A 17,247-nucleotide genomic window follows, 5' to 3' on the forward strand; every position below is an offset into this window, starting at 1 on the left:
GGCCACACCAGCATGCTCATGTTCATTAAAAAAAAGTCCCTCCTTCCATCAGTGGAAAGGGGGTGTCGTAGACACATTTTTCACCTTAAAGTCTCAGGAAACTTGATATTTTTTAGAAAAGGTGGAGGTTTTGTAAAAAACCATCCCTTATCCCGGCTTAGACAGACGACAGGCCATGACATCCAATAGTCTATTGGCGAGGAGGGCCCGGATAGCTAGCTCACTGTCGGTAGATTCTTCAGGGTTGCAATTAAATAGAAACGAGCTGTGCACAGGAAAGGGACTTAAATTACGTTCCTTACCCCACTTGTGTGTTTCCAGGCAGATGTTATTTTGTTGTCAATATTGAATGCTTTGCAGTTGTAGCACAGTCTTACTTTTACGCGTAAAAGGTGCCACATCAACGTGGACACTACATTGGGCACGCACTGTTCCCTCGGGAGCTGTGGTTTCGTTGCCATTTTATTATTCTGTGGGGATGGATTGGCTGTTGCTTGGCAGGCCTGTACAGCTGTGTCTCGGCCTAGGATATTTCTGATCGAAATGTAGCCATCGGAAACGTTTGGCTACATTTTTTGTTTAAGGTGAAATTGCTCATCGATTGCATCCAGATGTGAGAGACTATCGAATGTATTCCTAATACTATTTTAGTTTTTGTAGTAAATGTGGTTTGAAGTTATATGACCGATCATATTGGGAGAGGTGTGCAGGCTTTCGATAACTTATTGCATGTAGCCAATCGTATCGCTAAGGATCTTGATTTGATGAAAGGATGGCTGCTAGGCCTTACTGAGCTACAGTTTTAGGGGAAGAGTGTGTACAGTGTCGCTATTTGGCACATTGGAAACTCACAGTTTAGGCAATATTATTATTTTGGCTGGAATTGTACGTTTTTGTTTCACATTTGTTCATAGTATAGTTCATGCGATCTGGGATCGGCTTCGGAAGGTATACGTGGAATGAGAGATCGGAAAATTGAATGCCTGTGGATTGCCAGCGCATCTTTCATCTTGGCATCAATCCCACTACAGGTCGACTGAGGAGAATACCGTCAATTAACTCCTGGTTATAGCCTGTTTGAAGAATATATACCTGATTCTAACTGGATGGAAACCGTCAATTCTTCTACTTCTACTGGTCATGTGCATGCTGCAGAACGTCTGTGCACAGACATAAACACGCAAAAAAAAGTTATGACTGAAACAGATGTGAAAACTTCCCTGCAGTTCCACAACGGAAGAATTCGTTTCCAAACGAAAAATAATGTAATTATTTAGGACGTTTGTCTCAAGTTTGTTGTTAGTCCTGCTATAAAGAGTCAAAAAGCACCCTAACTGTCCAGATGAAGGTGTCATACAACATCCATGCACATATAGCAAATAAATACAATGAGATATTAGTGAATAATGTGTAATTGTAGATCGCCAGATGCACTGCTCCGTAACGCCCATAAAGTAATTATTACGCACAGAAAGACAGACACCTCTCCATAGGTGCATCTTCCTTAAGATTATTTTTTTTTTTTTGGCATCAGTGCAGTCTTTTCTCTGCACTGCAGACACGTTGCAGCTTTGAGCAGAACTACTCAATCCCATCCCTGCTCTTTCCCTTCACTTCTGAACCTCTGTCACATCACATGCCTTCACATTATCCAAGAAATGCGTCTGTCTTTTTTTTTACGAGGATGACGATGGAATGCTTTCTCTGAGATAGAAAGCGCCACCTCATCATTTCGAGTTCTGAATCAGGTGTATGTGGGACTAAATTACAAGTGCATTGTACCATTATTGAAAACAGAATGGGGCATGATTGGCTTCTCATAATGATGGAAATTCTGTAAGAAAGGGGAGCTAGCTTTGCGTGAATGAACCCTCCATTTGGATGTGTGGCATTTAGGATGGACTGCTGTACAGTCCAATGACAGTCTACAGGGCCAATGGCGAGCCACCCGGCAATTGTGTGAATGAGATGGCCGTTACGACCAAATTATCCGTCCTAAAGATAATTTCACTCAGACCAACCGCATGTTTGATAGGCTATATCTCTACAATGATCAATGACATTCATTGTAATTTTGCGATTCTTTTTTTACGTGCGTAAAATACCCTAATAATGTGTAAATGTAAGCCTTCTTGCTTTATTTTTGATGATGCAATGTAAGCGTCACTTGTCGATCAGCAGATTGAAATAGACACGTAATTTGATGGAAGACCGAATATTTATGTTGAATGGTAAACAACAAAGACTGAACTGCAACTATGCATTGGTTACTGAAAAATAAGAATTTGTTCTTAACGGACTTGCCTAGTTAAATAATGGTAAAATAAATACAAATGTAAAAAATTAAGTATAGTGCACCTTTTCCTTGATTGGCTTGTACAGTGGGGCAAAAAAGTATTTAGTCAGCCACCAATTGTGCAAGTTCTCCCACTTAAAAAGATGAGAGAGGCCTGTAATTTTCATCATATGCACACTTCAACTATGACAGACAAAATTAGAAAAACAAATCCAGAAAATCATATTGTAGGATTTTGAATGAATTTATTTGCAAATGATGGTGGAAAATAAGCATTGCTGAAACTTGCCGTGCAGTATGAATGTCAAGTGAAACCACAAAAGCCACAGTGTTGTCTGCTCTCACTCCCTGGAATTACTGGAACTCTTCACGCCCTGTAAAATTGTGGTTATGGCGAGCGGATGGCCACCAATGTCTCCAGAGGGAAATGCATACCCAAAATATTGCCTACGCTGAAAAATTTGCTATGGGCGGAGTTGTGACAGGGCTACTATTGAGAAGCAAAAGCGTCAAACATCTCAAGTTAAAAAGTCAAACTACAAGCCTGTCATTCAAGACCCTTTCCTTGGTTTAGCTCTCTGTATGTCAAAGCAAATTGTATTTGTCACATGCGCCGAATACAACAGGTCAGCGATCTTACTGTGAAATGCTTAGAGTTATAAGTCCTTAACCATCAATGCAGTTCAAGAAATATAAATAAAAAGTAACACAATAAAATAACAATAAAGAGGCTATAATACAGGGAGTTACCGAGTCAATGTGCAAGGTAATTTGTACATTTAGGTAGGGGTAAAGTGACTATGCATGGAAAATAAACAGCTAGTAGCAGCAGTGCAAAAACAAATGTCAATGTAAATAGTCCTGGTGGCCATTTCAGTAATTGTTCAGCAGTCTTATGGCTTGAGGGTAGAAGCTGTTAAAGAGCCTTTTGGTCCTAGACTTGGTGCTCCGGTATGGCCTGCCGTGCAGCAGCAGACAACAGTCTATGACTTGGGTGACTGGAGTCTTTGGTTATGTGGAAACCTAGGAACTTAACTTTCGACCCGCTCCACTACATCTTCATCAAATGTTAATGGGGGCCTGTTTGGCCCGCCTTTTCCTGTTGTCCACATTCAGCTCCTTTGTCTTGCTCACATTAAGGGAGACGTTGTTGTCCTGGCACCACAATGCTAGTTCTCTGACCACCTCCCTGTAGGCCGTCTCATCGTTGTCAGTGATCAGGCCTACCGCTGTTGTGTCGTCAGTAAACTTAATGATGGCGTTGGAGTCGTGTTTGCCCATGCAGTTGTGGGTGAACCAGGAGTACAGGAGGGGACTGAGCACGCACCCCTGGGGAGCTCCAGTGTTGAGGATCAGCATGGCAGATGTGTTGTTGCCTACCCTTACCAACTTGGGGTGGCCTGTCTGGAAGTCCAGGATCCAGTTGCAGATGGAGGTGTTTAGTTCCAGGGTCCTTAGCTTAGTGATTAGCTTTGTGGGCACTTTGGTATTGAACACTGAGCTGTTGTCCATGAACAGCATTCTCACATAGGTGTTCCTTTTGTCCATGTGGGAAAGGGCAGAGAATTACAGACTCGGTCAGGGAGAGGTTGAAAATGTCAGCAAAGACACTTGCCAATTGGTGCATGCTTTGAGTACACGTCCAAGTAATCCGTCTGGACCGCGGCTTTGTGAATGTTGACCTGTTTGAAGGTCTTGCTCAGATCGGGTTACAGAGAGCGTGATCACACCGACGTCCGGAACAGCTGGTGCTCTCATGCATGCTTTAGTGTTGCTTTCCTCGAAGCGAGCATAAAAGGCATTTAGCTCGTCTGGTAGGCTGGCGTCACTGGGCAGCTTGCAGCTGAGTTTCTCTTCGTAGTCCAATAGTTTGCAAGCCCTGCCACATCAGAGCCAGTGTAGTAGGATTCAATCTTAGTCCTGTATTGAAGCTTTGCCTGTTTCATGGTTTGTCTGAGGGTGTAGCAGGATTTCTTAAGAGTCCGGATTAGTGTCCCGCTCCTTCAATGCATTTAGCTCGGTGCGGATGTTGCCTGTAATCCATGGCTTCTGGTTCGGATATGCACGTACGGTCACTGTGGGGACGACGTCGATAGACACTTATTGATGAAGCCGGTGACCGAGGTGGTATACTTCTCAGTTGCATTGGATGAATCCTGGAACATATTCCAGTTTGTGCTAGCTAAACAGTCCTGTAGCGTAGCATCCGCGTCATCTGTCCGTTTCCGTATTGAGCGAGTCATTGGTACTTCCTGCTCAAATTTTTTGTTTGTAAGCAGGAATCAGGAAGATAGAATTATGGTCAGATTTGCCAAATGAAGAGTGAGGGAGAGCTTTGTATGCGTCTCTGTGTGTGGAGTAAAGCTGGTGTAGAGTTTATTTTTTAAATTATTTGTTTTCTCCTCTGGTTGCACATGTGACATGCTGGTAGAAGAGATTTAAGTTTGCCTGCATTAAAGTCCCCAGCCACTAGGAGTGCCGCTTCTGGATGAGAATTTTCTTGTACAGCTCGTTGAGTGCGGTCTTGGTGCCAGCATCGGTTTGTGGTGGTAAATAGACAGCTATGAATAATATAGATGAGATAGATGAGATCTCTCTTGGTAGATAGTGTCGTCTACAGCTTATCATGAAGTACTCTACCTCAGGCGATGAATACCTCGAGACTACTTTAATATTAGACATCGCGCACCAGCTGTTATTGACAAATAGACACACACCTGCGCTCTTCGTCTTACCAGATGTAGCTGCTTTGTCCTGCCGATGCACTGAAAACCCAGCCACCTCTATATTATCCGTGTAGATATTACCGTTTATATGTCCCGTTGGTAGTCTTAATCGTAGATCATCTAGTTTATTTTCCAATGATTGCACCTTGGCCAATAGTACGGATGGTATTTGAGTTTTGTCCTCACTCGCCTACGAATTCTCACAAGGCATCCCAACTTCCACGGCCCTTTTTCTCAGTATTTTCTTCACGCGAATGACGGGATTTGGGCCTGGTCTCGAGAAAGCAGTGTATCCTTCGCGTCAGACTCCTTAAATATAAAGTCTTCGTCCAGTTCGAGGTGAGTAATCGCTGTTCTGATGTCCAGAAGCTCTTTATGGTCACAAAATAAGTTACAAACAATGCAACAACAAAAAAACGACACAAAATAGCACAGTTGGTTAGGGGCCTGCAGCCCTCCGCTCTGGCAGCATTACACATCATAGTATGATTTGGGTAGAGGGAGAGAGAGAAAAGCTGGTCCAGAAAATGTTTAGAATTCCTTTGCCAGATGAAGACTTGTGTTTACTCAGGAAATAAATGACTTTCAGGGTGTCAGAAGTGGGGCAACATTGCCCTATTCTCCTGACGATATATGAATGTGTAAAAGCCGTGTGATGGACATCTCCGCATGCTATAGCTTGTGGCTGCTGCAGCCATATTGCTTTTACCTCAGGAAGGAAGGGATGAAGAAAACGAGAAAGGAAAGACATTTAGGCCTACGAGTGTTTGGACATGGACTGTTGATGGTGGAAAGACAGCGCGAAGAGCGCTGGGAAGCTGCAACGAAAAGGGCTGTAATTATGAGCGTTCAGTCAGAGGGCGAGAGCGATGCAGAGAGAATGCAGAGGCTTCAATGATCTCGCCATTGTCAAGAACCAGCATTAAAAAATGATCTTCATCTCTTGGCCAACCAAAATGCCTCATATGTGGCTTTTAAGAGCTGCAGCGCTTCACTTAGATATGCAATGCCAGTGATGGAATTGAGATGCAATTGACCCCAAGCCTGCATGATAATGTCAAAAACCACAGAGGCCGAGCCCGTACGGGAGTTGTAGCGATGAGACAAGATAGTAGCTACTACAACAATTGGATACTACGAAATTGGGGAGAAAAAGGGGTAAAATTCAAAAAAAAAAAAACAAAACAAAAAAAAACCACAGAGGAGCATGTTAGGTTAAAAATGGCATGTTAATGGAGTACAGAAATTGAGTAAAGGGCAGTTTACGCATGCATTCCAGTTTACATGTGGGCAATTCCACGGTGCAGATGCAAAATTTGGTAACAGAATGACAGTTTGTGCTGTTTGTCATCATTCTGTTTACCAAACTTTGAATCTGCACTGTTCTACAAGAAATGTGTTTTTGTAAAAGAAAATGTCTATGGAGTTGATACAAATTGTCTGTGTGCATAGAGTTGGTTTGTTTAACTTTGCAACCATTGGTTTTAGTTTGACATACAGTACGTTTTAAAAGTGAAAAATCTGAGTCTCAGCATCACTGTGTTACCGTGAACCTTTCAAGGTAGAACTCCTATCTACAAATAAACTAATGATCAGATTCCTATGAGTGCCATTCTTTGCTGTTTTATGCCACGTGGTTCTCTAAAGGGTGGGTTTACACAGGCAGCCCAATTCTGATCTCTTTTTTTCTCACTAATAGGTCTTTTGAGCTCTGAAAAATATCTAATGCCAAAAGGTCTGTTGTGATTGATCTAAAAAGCAATTAGTGGGACAACGATCAGAATTAGGCTACCTATGAAAAACGCAGAACATGACGAGCCTTGAACCCTGACCCTTGAAGCACAGCCATGTACCCTCATATTATTCCATTTAATGAATCTAATCAACATCTACTGGTACTGTTGTTGAAGGAAACGACAAGGAGATTGGTTGATGGGCGGGTGTCAGTCTTGAGCAAACAGGTGTTGTGACCCTCCTTGCCCTTTCAATAGACTGAGGGGATGCCTCTGAAAACACCAGCTTCGCACAGGTTGATGTTTCACCGCAGCTGTTCCCTCTTAGAAAGGGTCTCATCCTCTTTGTGGTTCCCGGCAATGTCATAAAAACTGAAAATGAGTAGGAATCTCTGCAAACCTGGAAAGAAGGAAAGGAATGCAAGATGGACCCAATGGCACTACAAGACCTCAATTATCATCAGTAAATCAGCCCTCTGACTGAACTGACTTAATATGAGACATACAAATATCTAGTTCAGGGTTTTTAACTACCTGGACTACAAATAGGAAGACATTTGAGGTTCCATCACATACGGTTGTGGCCAAAAGTTTTGAGAATGGCACAAATATTAATTTCCACAAAGTTTTCTGCTTCAGTGTCTTTAGATATTTTTGTCAGATGTTACTATGGAATATTGATGTCACGCCTTGACCTTAGAGAGACGTTTTATTTCTCTATTTGGTTAGGTCAGGGTGTGATTTGGGGTGGGCATTCTATGTTGTTAGTTTCTATGTTTTGGCCGGGTATGGTTCTCAATCAGGGACAGCTATCTATCGTTGTCTCTGATTGGGAATCATACTTAGGCAGCCTTTTTTCCTTTTGGTAGTTGTGGGTAGTTGTCTTCGTTTGTGCATGTATAGCCTTAGGGAGCTTCATGTTCGTTTTTGTTGTATTATTGTTTTGTTGGCGACATTTGCAAAGAAAGAAAAATGTACGCTCACCACGCTGCACCTTGGTCCATTCCATATGACGACGTGACATTACTACCCACCACCAATGGACCAAGCAGCGTGGAGAAAGGGACTCATGGACATGGGAGATCCTGGATGGTAAAGGACCCTGGAGGCAGGCTGGAGAATATCGCCATCCAAAGGAGGGGATAAAGGCAGCGAAGGAGGAGCGGTGGCGATATGAGGAGGCAAGTCATCGACGGAAGCCCGAGAAGCCACTCAAAAAAATATTTCGGGGGGTGGCACACGGGGAGGTTGGCGGAGCTAACTCCCCGTGCTCACGGCAAGGAGTGTGGTACTGGTCAGGCACCGTGTTATGCGGTTAAGCGCACGGTGTCTCCAGTGCGCGTGCACAGCCCGGTGTGCTCGGAGACAGCTCTCCGCAAGTGCCACGCTAGAGTGGGCATCCAGCCAGGGCAGATTGTGCCAGCTCAGCGCTCTTGGTCTCCGGAGAGCCATTTTGGCCCAGGGTATCCTGCGCCGGCTCTGCGCACTGTGTCTCCAGTGCTCCCCCACAGCCCGGTTCATCCTGTGCCTGCTCCACGGGTTAGTCCAGAGCCTCCGGCGACGGTCTCCAGTCCGGGGCCTCCGGCGACGGTCCCCAGTCCGGGGCCTGCTGTGAGGGTCCCCCCACCAGAGGTGCCACCAACGTGGGGAGAGCCAGAGGTGGAGCGGGGCTACGTCCGGAGCCACCACCGAGGGTAGATGCCCACCCACCAGGCTGAACCTTGGTCCATTCCCTACGACGATCGTGACAACTGAAGTGTAATTACAAGCATTTCTTAAGTGTCAAATGCTTTTATTGACAATTACATGAAGTTGATGCAAAGAGTCAATATTTGCAGTGTTGACCCTTCTTTTTCAAGTCCTCTGCAATCCGCCCTGGCATGCTGTCAATTAACTTCTGGGCCACATCCCCTGACTGATGGCAGCCCATTCTTGCGTAATCAATGCTTGGAGTTTGTCAGAATTTGTGGCTTTTTGTTTGTCCACCCCCCTCTTGAGGATTGACCACAAGTTCTCAATAGGATTAAGGTCTGGGGAGTTTCCTGGCCATGGACCCAAAATATCGATGTTTTGTTCCCCGAGCCACTTAGTTATCACTTTTGCCTTATGGCAAGGTGCTCCATCATGCTTGAAAAGGCATTGTTCGTCACCAAACTGTTACTGGATGGTTGGGAGAAGATGCTCTCGGAGGATGTGTTGGTACCATTCTTTATTCATGGCAGTGTTCTTAGGAAAAATTGTGAGTGAGCTCACTCCCTTGGCTGAGAAGCAACCCCACACATGAATGGTCTCAGGATGCTTTACTGTTGGCATGACACAGGACTGATGGTAGTGCTTACCTTGTCTTCTCCGGACAAGCTTTTTTCCGGATGCCCCAAACAATCGGAAAGGGGATTCATCAGATAAAATGACTTTACCCCAGTCCTCAGCATTCCAATCCCTGTACCCTTTGCAGAATATCAGTCTGTCCCTGATGTTTTTCCTGGAGAAATGGCTTATTTGCTACCCTTCTTGACACCAGGCCATCCTCCAAAAGTCTTCGCCTCACTGTGGGTGCAGATGCACTCACACCTGCCTGCTGCCATTCCTGAGCAAGCTCTGTACTGGTGGTGCCCCGATCCCTCAGCTGAATCAACTTTAGGAGATGGTCCTGGCGCTTGCTGGACTTTCTTGGGCTCCCTGAAGCCGCCTTCACAACAATTTAACCGCTCTCCTTGAAGTTCTTGATGATCCGATAAATGGTTGATTTAGGTGCAATCTTACTGGCAGCAATATCCTTGCCTGTGAATCCCTTTTTGTGCAAGCAATGATGACGGCACGTGTTTCCTTGCAGGTAACCATGATTGACAGAGGAAGAACAATGATTCCAAGCATCACCCTCCCTTTGAAGCTTCCAGTCTGTTATTCGAACTAAATCAGCATGACAGAGTGATCTCCAGCCTTGTCCTCGTCAACACTCAAACCTGTGTTAACAAGAGAATCACTGACATGATGTCAGCTGGTCCTTTTGTGGCAGGGTTGAAATGCAGTGGAAATGTTTTTGGGGGATTCAGTTCATTTGCATGGCAAAGAGGGACTTTGCAATTAATTGCAATTCATCTGATCACTCTTCATAACATTCTGGATGCAAAATTAACATCAAACAAACTGAGGCAGCAGACTTTGTGAAACTGTATATTTGTGTCATTCTCAAAACGTTTGGCCACGACTGTACACAATGCATACCGCTACTGTCTATTCATCTAAGGGTGAAGATAAGTTATTTATTATGAACTCGATGAAGCCTGGACATACAACATGTGAGACTTCAGATCTCTCTCATTGTGTTACAATGCTGTAACTCTTGACAATACCATTATCATATTGACTTTACTGCATGCTCCAACCAATTGTATGCAAATGAGATGGATTCTTAGTGTCAGATTGGGTAAGACGGAGACCTATCGTCCTATACCCCACCACCACACCCTTTTATTATACTGTGACCAGGTGAGGGCTGATGATGACATCGTTACCATTTCAGTAGGCCTGCTAGGGGAAGAATGCAACCTAATACCACTTACTATGACTCATTGCCTCATACTGTATAATCTCTGTTATGCTATTATTTGCTGTTGAATACTGTATTTTTAACGTCTGCAGTGAAACTGTATTCTATAATTAACAAAGAATACAATGAAAACGATAATTAAGGTATTACACCAGATGTAGAATCTTCATTTGACCACTTTTGTTGAGATTTAAAAAGGCTTCGGAAGTTTGTCATTTCCACTGTCATTTCATATTTGTTTTTGAAGGGCAATTAAAGTATCAACCACTACAAACATTTCCATTAAATCAATTATAATCCACATAAAAATTCACATTTCCTGTTGCTGAAGGATTATTTTCCTGCTCTAGCAAACTGGCTCAAATGAATATCCTACATCTGTGCTTCGAACATCTTTATTATATTGATGCATAAAGCTGAATATTATACAGTGCATTTGGAAAGTATTCAGACCCCTTGACATTTTCCACATTTTGTTATGTTACAGCCTTATTCTAAAATAGATTACATTGTTTCCCCCCCACATCAATCTACACACAATATCCCATAATGACAAAGAAAAAACAGTTTTTTACAGAAAAATCACATTTACATAAGTATTCAGACCCTTTACTCAGTATTTTGTTGAAGCACCTTTGGCAGCGATTACAGCCTCGAGTCTCCTTGGGTATGACGCTACAAGCTTGGCACACCTGCATTTGGGGAGTTTCTCTACAGACAATTCCTTCGACCTCATGGTTTTGCTTTGACATGCACTGTCAACTGTGGGACCTTATATAGACAGGTGTGTCCCTTTCCAAATCATGTCCAATCAGTTGAATTTAGCACAGGTGGACTCCAATCAAGTTGTAGACACATCTCAAGGATGATCAATGGGAACAGGATGCAGCTGAGCTCAATTTCGAGTCTCATAACAAAAGGTCTGAATACTTACAGTTGAAGTCGGAAGTTTACATACACTTAGGTTGGAATCATTAAAACCCATTTTTCAACCACTCCACAAATTTCTTGTTAACAAACTATAGTTTTACCAAGTCGGTTAGGACATCTACTTTGTGCATGACACAAGTAATTTTTCCCAAAATTGTGTACAGACAGATTATTTCACTTCACTGTATCACAATTCCAGTGGGTCAGAAGTTTACATACACTAAGTTGACTGTGCCTTTAAACAGCTTGGAAATGTTCAGAAAATGATGTCATACCTTTTAGAAGCTTCTGATGAGCTAATTGACATAATTTGAGTCAATTGGAGGTGTACCTGTGGATGTATTTCAAGGCCTACCTTCAAACTCAGTGCCTCTTTGCTTGACATCATAGGAAAATAAAAAGAAATCAGCCAAAAAATTGTAGACCTCCACAAGTCTGGTTCATCATTGGGAGCAATTTCCTAACGCCTAAAGGTACCATGTTCATCTGTACAAACAACAGTACGCAAGTATAAACACCATGGGACCATGCAGCCGTCATACCGCTCAGGAAGGAGACGCGTTCTGTCTCCTAGAGATGAACGTACTTTGGTGCGCAAAGTGCAAATCAATCCCAGAACAACAGCAAAGGACCTTGTGAAGATGCTGGAAGAAACAGGTACAAACTTATCTATATCCACAGTGAAACGAGTCCTATATCAACATATCCTGAAAGGCCACTCAGCAAAGAAGAAGCCTCTGCTCCAAAACCGCCATAAAAAGCCAGACTACGGTTTACAACTGCACATGGAGACAGATTTTACTTTTTGGAGAAATGTCCTCTGGTCTGATGAAACAGAAATATAACTGTTTGGCCATAATGACCATCGTTATGTTTGGAGGTAAAAAGGGGAGGCTTGCAAGCCGAAGAACACCATCCCAAACTTGAAGCACAGGGGTGTCAGCATCATGTTGTGGGGGTGCTTTGCTGCATGAGGGACTGGTGCACCTCACAAATAGATGGCATCAAAATTATATGGATATATTAAAGCAACATCTCAAGACATCTGTCAGGAAGTTAAAGCTTGGTCGCAAATGGACAATGACCCCAAGCATACTTCATAAAGTTGTGGACGACAAAGCCATCACAAAGCCCTGACCTCAATTCCTATAGAACAGTTGTGGGCAGACCTGAAAAAGTGTGTGCGAGCAAGGAGGCCTACAAACCTGACTCAGTTAAACCAGCTCTGTCAGGATGAATAGGCCAAAATCCACCCAACTTATTATTGGATGCTTGTGGAAGGCTACCCAAAACGTTTGACACAAGTTAAACCATTTAAAGGCAATGCTACCAAATACTAATTGAGTGTATGTAAACTTATGACCCACTGGGGATGTGATGAAAGAAATAAAAGCTGAAATAAATCATTCTCTCTACTATTATTCTGACATTTCAACTCTCTTAAAATAAAGTGATGATCCTAACTGACCTAAAACAGGGAATTTTTACAAGGATTAAATGTCAGGAATTGTGAAAAACGGAGTATAAATGTATTTGGCTAAGGTGTATGTAAACTTCCGACTTCAAGTGTGTGTAAACAAGGTATTTGTTTTCTATTTTGAATACATTTGCAAAAAAATGGGGTACTGTGTGTAGATTGAGATTTTGTATTTATTTATTTAATACATTTCAGAATAAAGCTGTAACGAAATGTGGTAAAAGTCAAGGGGGTCTGAATACTTTCTGAATGTACTGTATGGGAGTGTTGACCGACGTGCCGGTTGATGCCAGATGGAGCAGAGAAACTTTCTGTTGTTGAGCGTGGCCCTTCCAGCAGACCAACCGGGAGCATGACTGGAATGCAAACACAGGATCAGGGAGGAATTGAAGTTCGGAAGAAGGGAGAAGATACTGTAGATCCCGCTTTAACTTTTCTGTCTATTTTTGATCGTTGGCTTTGTTGCTTTTCATTCCATTGGCTTCATTACTCTCAAAGGGGCCTGTGGAATTCAAAAGGTTATACTGCATTTCCCTCTGTTATTTGGCCATTTTAACACTTTTAAGTCTTTAGTGAGCTTATGTGATGTGCAGTGAAGACCACAAGGGGTCAAATACTTTTACCTTTTGCCAAAATGGCTGAAAGTAGGTCACTATGCAAAATGCCATATATGCTAAATGGATCACTAATTCAATGTAGTACTGCAGTATCACAAAGTCACACACCAGTTAGTCACCTACTCTCTCATCCCAATTTGTAAGGGATTCAGCTATCCTGAGAGCACTGCTGGTGCCTTGCACTGGCCAAAGAGCCACCAGCGTCTGAAATAGAAACATTAATTTACAGGGCCGGCTAGCCTGACAGGACTCTTTGTAATCTACTGTTCTGTGGTCAGTGTCTTGTACAGTTCATACTGGTGGTTAAGAAGGGTGGAGTCCCACTGTGTCGGGTTGGCTCAGACTCAGGTTGGCTCAGAGAGATGGAAAGAGGGAGAGGATGAACTGTGTGCATTTCTACTGCAGTGCAGAAAGGTTACTACTCCTCTCGCAGTTGACACGATACAATAGCCACCGATGGAGATATCAGGCTCTTGAGTTAAGTTGGACACAAGATAGTGGAAAAGTTGCGAGACTGGATTCAGTTGAGTGATACACATAAGATTAGCATTAGTCTTAATTGGGGGGGAAATACTTTTTGTTTTTACCACAGAAAGAAACAAAGGGCAATGGGTTGTTTGATTTACTCACATTGTTAACCTTTTACTGCAGCGGGCAAAACAACGTGTTTCTTGGAGTCTTTCTTTGGTAGTCTTTTTTAAATCATGTTAATTAATTAAATGAAATGATGAAAAATATGAACATTCCACCCATGAAGCCCTAGGTCATTTCACTGCAGGAAAGGGTTTTAAAGAAGGACAGATGTATTACATTTGGGGTCTCTAAGGACAAAGCATAAGGGCAGGGTTGGTTATGCCAAGCTACTAGTAAAATGTAGGGGTTTAGTTTGCCAACTGCCATATGTACACACACACATACACACACACACACACGTACACACACACACACACACACACACACACACACACACACACACACACACACACACACACACCATACCCTTCTATGGTTTGCCATTTACCCCAAATTTGAAGACCAATCATTGTTCAGACCTAGGAGGTTGACTCCTTTAATATTGCTCAGACTGATTCTTGGTCAGCACAAGGTTTCAGAGCCAAATTCACCACTTAAATATATATTTTTTAAGTACACGTACATACAATCGAAAGACGATCAAGTGCAAAGTAGAAAGATTATCAAGTGCCTCTTCTATATCCTAGTACTTTCATCTTATTTTTTTGCCTTACTCATGAAAGATTTGACGTAGTAGGTAGGTAAGCAAGCAAGCACATTTCAATGAGGCAATAATGCAGAGAGGCTACAGGTATATCAATAACATTAGCATGGCTAGGGCAATATTTTAGGCCCAAGGTTATCTTTACTAATCAGGAGTTGACTGCACTGTATGAGCGTACAGCAGCTACATGCTACCATAAAACACACCAACGTAGCTTGACGTTCTTTTCAGTCTACCTTGCACTTCAGAGCAGCTTGAGGTGAAGATTGTTTATTTTTTATGATGTACCATTTTCCACTAGGGAGACCAAAGACTTGCAGAACAGAGCAAGCCAGCACAGCAAGTGATGAAAAGGTGACTGTTGCTTTTTCATTACCTCCATAAGAGACCTTTTAATGAATACACTGATGCAGCTTTTCCCTCGGCACCCACAAACCCTAAAGGTGCCTCTCTTCAAAGCCTGCTGTTTTTATGAACGGAAGCCTGCTATTTGAAGTTTTGCAGGAGCCATATGTTTGCCAAAAGCAGCGAGTGGATGTCAGTTTGGAGGAGTGGGGTGAAAATACGCATTACTGGGGGGCTACTAATAATATGTTTCAACACACAACATGTAGTTTACGAACATCTGCAAGACAGGAACCGGGGCACCAGTAAATTGGGTCTGTGTCTTGTGTCTGTTGGAGGTGCGCTCGGTTGCTTAAGATTTATTTTCTCTGCGTCTGTACAGAGGGGTTCAAGCTCCACATCAATGGCTAGTTGGAAGTTTCTGCTAACTGTCTAATGTTGAAAAATGAAACATCCCAGTGCAGTCATGTGAACCTGTAATTACCCAATGAGGAAAATGTTCTCATCTCTCAGAAGATGGGAAGTAACCACATGAAAGGTGTCATCAGAACAGTGGCGGCCTCTGATTGGCTGAATATCCGGGGGCGAGGTGTGGCTGGAGTTGTCAACAAAGCAGCATGACAGAAATATAATACCAAGTGTTCGAGCTACCCGTAGATTCTTCTAGAATGTATATGAAGTGACGTGTGCGTTTCTACAACAGCATAAATGCAGTTATTTCACCTATGCACGTCAAAAACCGAATGAACACTGCTGCACAAAATGGCACTTGTTAAAAAAAAAGATTAGACCCTACTAATTAGAAAAAGCAGCCAGCGCACGAATGAACGAGCGCACCAGGGAGAAGGCAACAAGCATTTCAATGCAATAAGTGACATTATCCCTAACTGAAAACATAATGTTACAAAGCGTTAACTTTCACTTTAAAATAACTTCATATTTCCAAGTTAATCCGATATTAGTTTAGAGAGACTTAAAATTGGCATGGTAGTTAACTAGCTAGCAAGCTATCATCTAGCTGCTTATCAAATGTGGATAACTGGTTCATTTTACCAAAATAATTTACCGAACTATTTCTCAAAGTTTCTCAAAATGACTGGAGCTGGCTAATTCATTTGATCGTCCTTTGCGCTACACCCCGGTTTTATGCTGTTTTCGTCGACACAACATGTCGATGTCTCACCCACAGTAGAACCTGATGAACAATCAAATTGGCCAGCCACCATCATGGCTTTTTTGTTCTCCCAGACCTGCGAGGAGAAAGTTCTAGCTAGTGTATCCCTCTGTCCTTCGACTCTTGTCGGTTGTAGTTGTCCGGTTTATCAGGTCCCAGGCTCCGGTGACTGTTATGATTATTTATTTACAAGTTAATTACAGTTGGCTTTTTGGTTTAGCGACATCTGTACCTGATAGAGCAGATCTAGTCTTACATGCACATTTGGTGCAAGAGGCTTATTGGGAGGGAGAGCAGACCCAGACGTTCTGACGGGACTCACATTTGAGCGACCCAGGACAGTCCAATTACTTTGCGCTGTCACAATTTGTGCTAGAAAAATCTGTAATTTTCAGTTCCCCCTCATAGCAAATAGCTGGCAACACAATCCAAGCAATGTTTGCATGGCCTATGCACCTGCGGAGCTGCTGGCAGTCACTGAGGGGCAGAGTAGTAAGTAACTGAACAGCTTGTTTTGAACAAACAGGAAAATATACACATTTACCACACTTCAATGAGCAGTTAAAACAATCTATGAAGTGTGTGTGTGTGTGCACACACAGTACCAGTCAAAAGTTTGGACACACCTACTCATTCCAGGGTTTAGTGAGTAATGTTTTATAGCAACCATTACTGAAATTCTTAGCAACCTCGCAAGAGGCAAAACATCTGAAACTGTCAGTAGGTTGTTGGTTTGAATGCCCCAATCGCCATTTCCATTTTTGGTGTCAGAGGTGGGATGTTTGACCAAGGTGACGATATTAGAAGTGCGCCCAGAGAAATAAGTGAGGGTCTTGTGAAAGTGATGCACCAGGGTATGCCTTGCAGAGGTTAATGTTCCAGGCAGGCAGGCAGCAGATACTAGCTGTGAGACACACTTCACAAACTTCTGTTAAGAGTTGAGAGGCGCGGGCATTCGGCGCCTGCTTCCAACGAGGGCTTCTGTTACACAGCAGGTGTTCTGGCTGCGATTAGGCTACTGCCAGACGCCACCATTTCTACTGTGTCAGGACTCTACGCTACTCTACAAAGCACAGTGAACCGCTACTGGACTGTAACATACAACGCCTACATCTGGAGTAGCACCCCTACACATGCTACACATATGATTTTTGCAAATTGG

The sequence above is a fragment of the Oncorhynchus clarkii genome, chromosome 13 (assembly GCF_045791955.1).
Source record: "Oncorhynchus clarkii lewisi isolate Uvic-CL-2024 chromosome 13, UVic_Ocla_1.0, whole genome shotgun sequence".
NCBI lineage: Eukaryota > Metazoa > Chordata > Actinopteri > Salmoniformes > Salmonidae > Oncorhynchus > Oncorhynchus clarkii.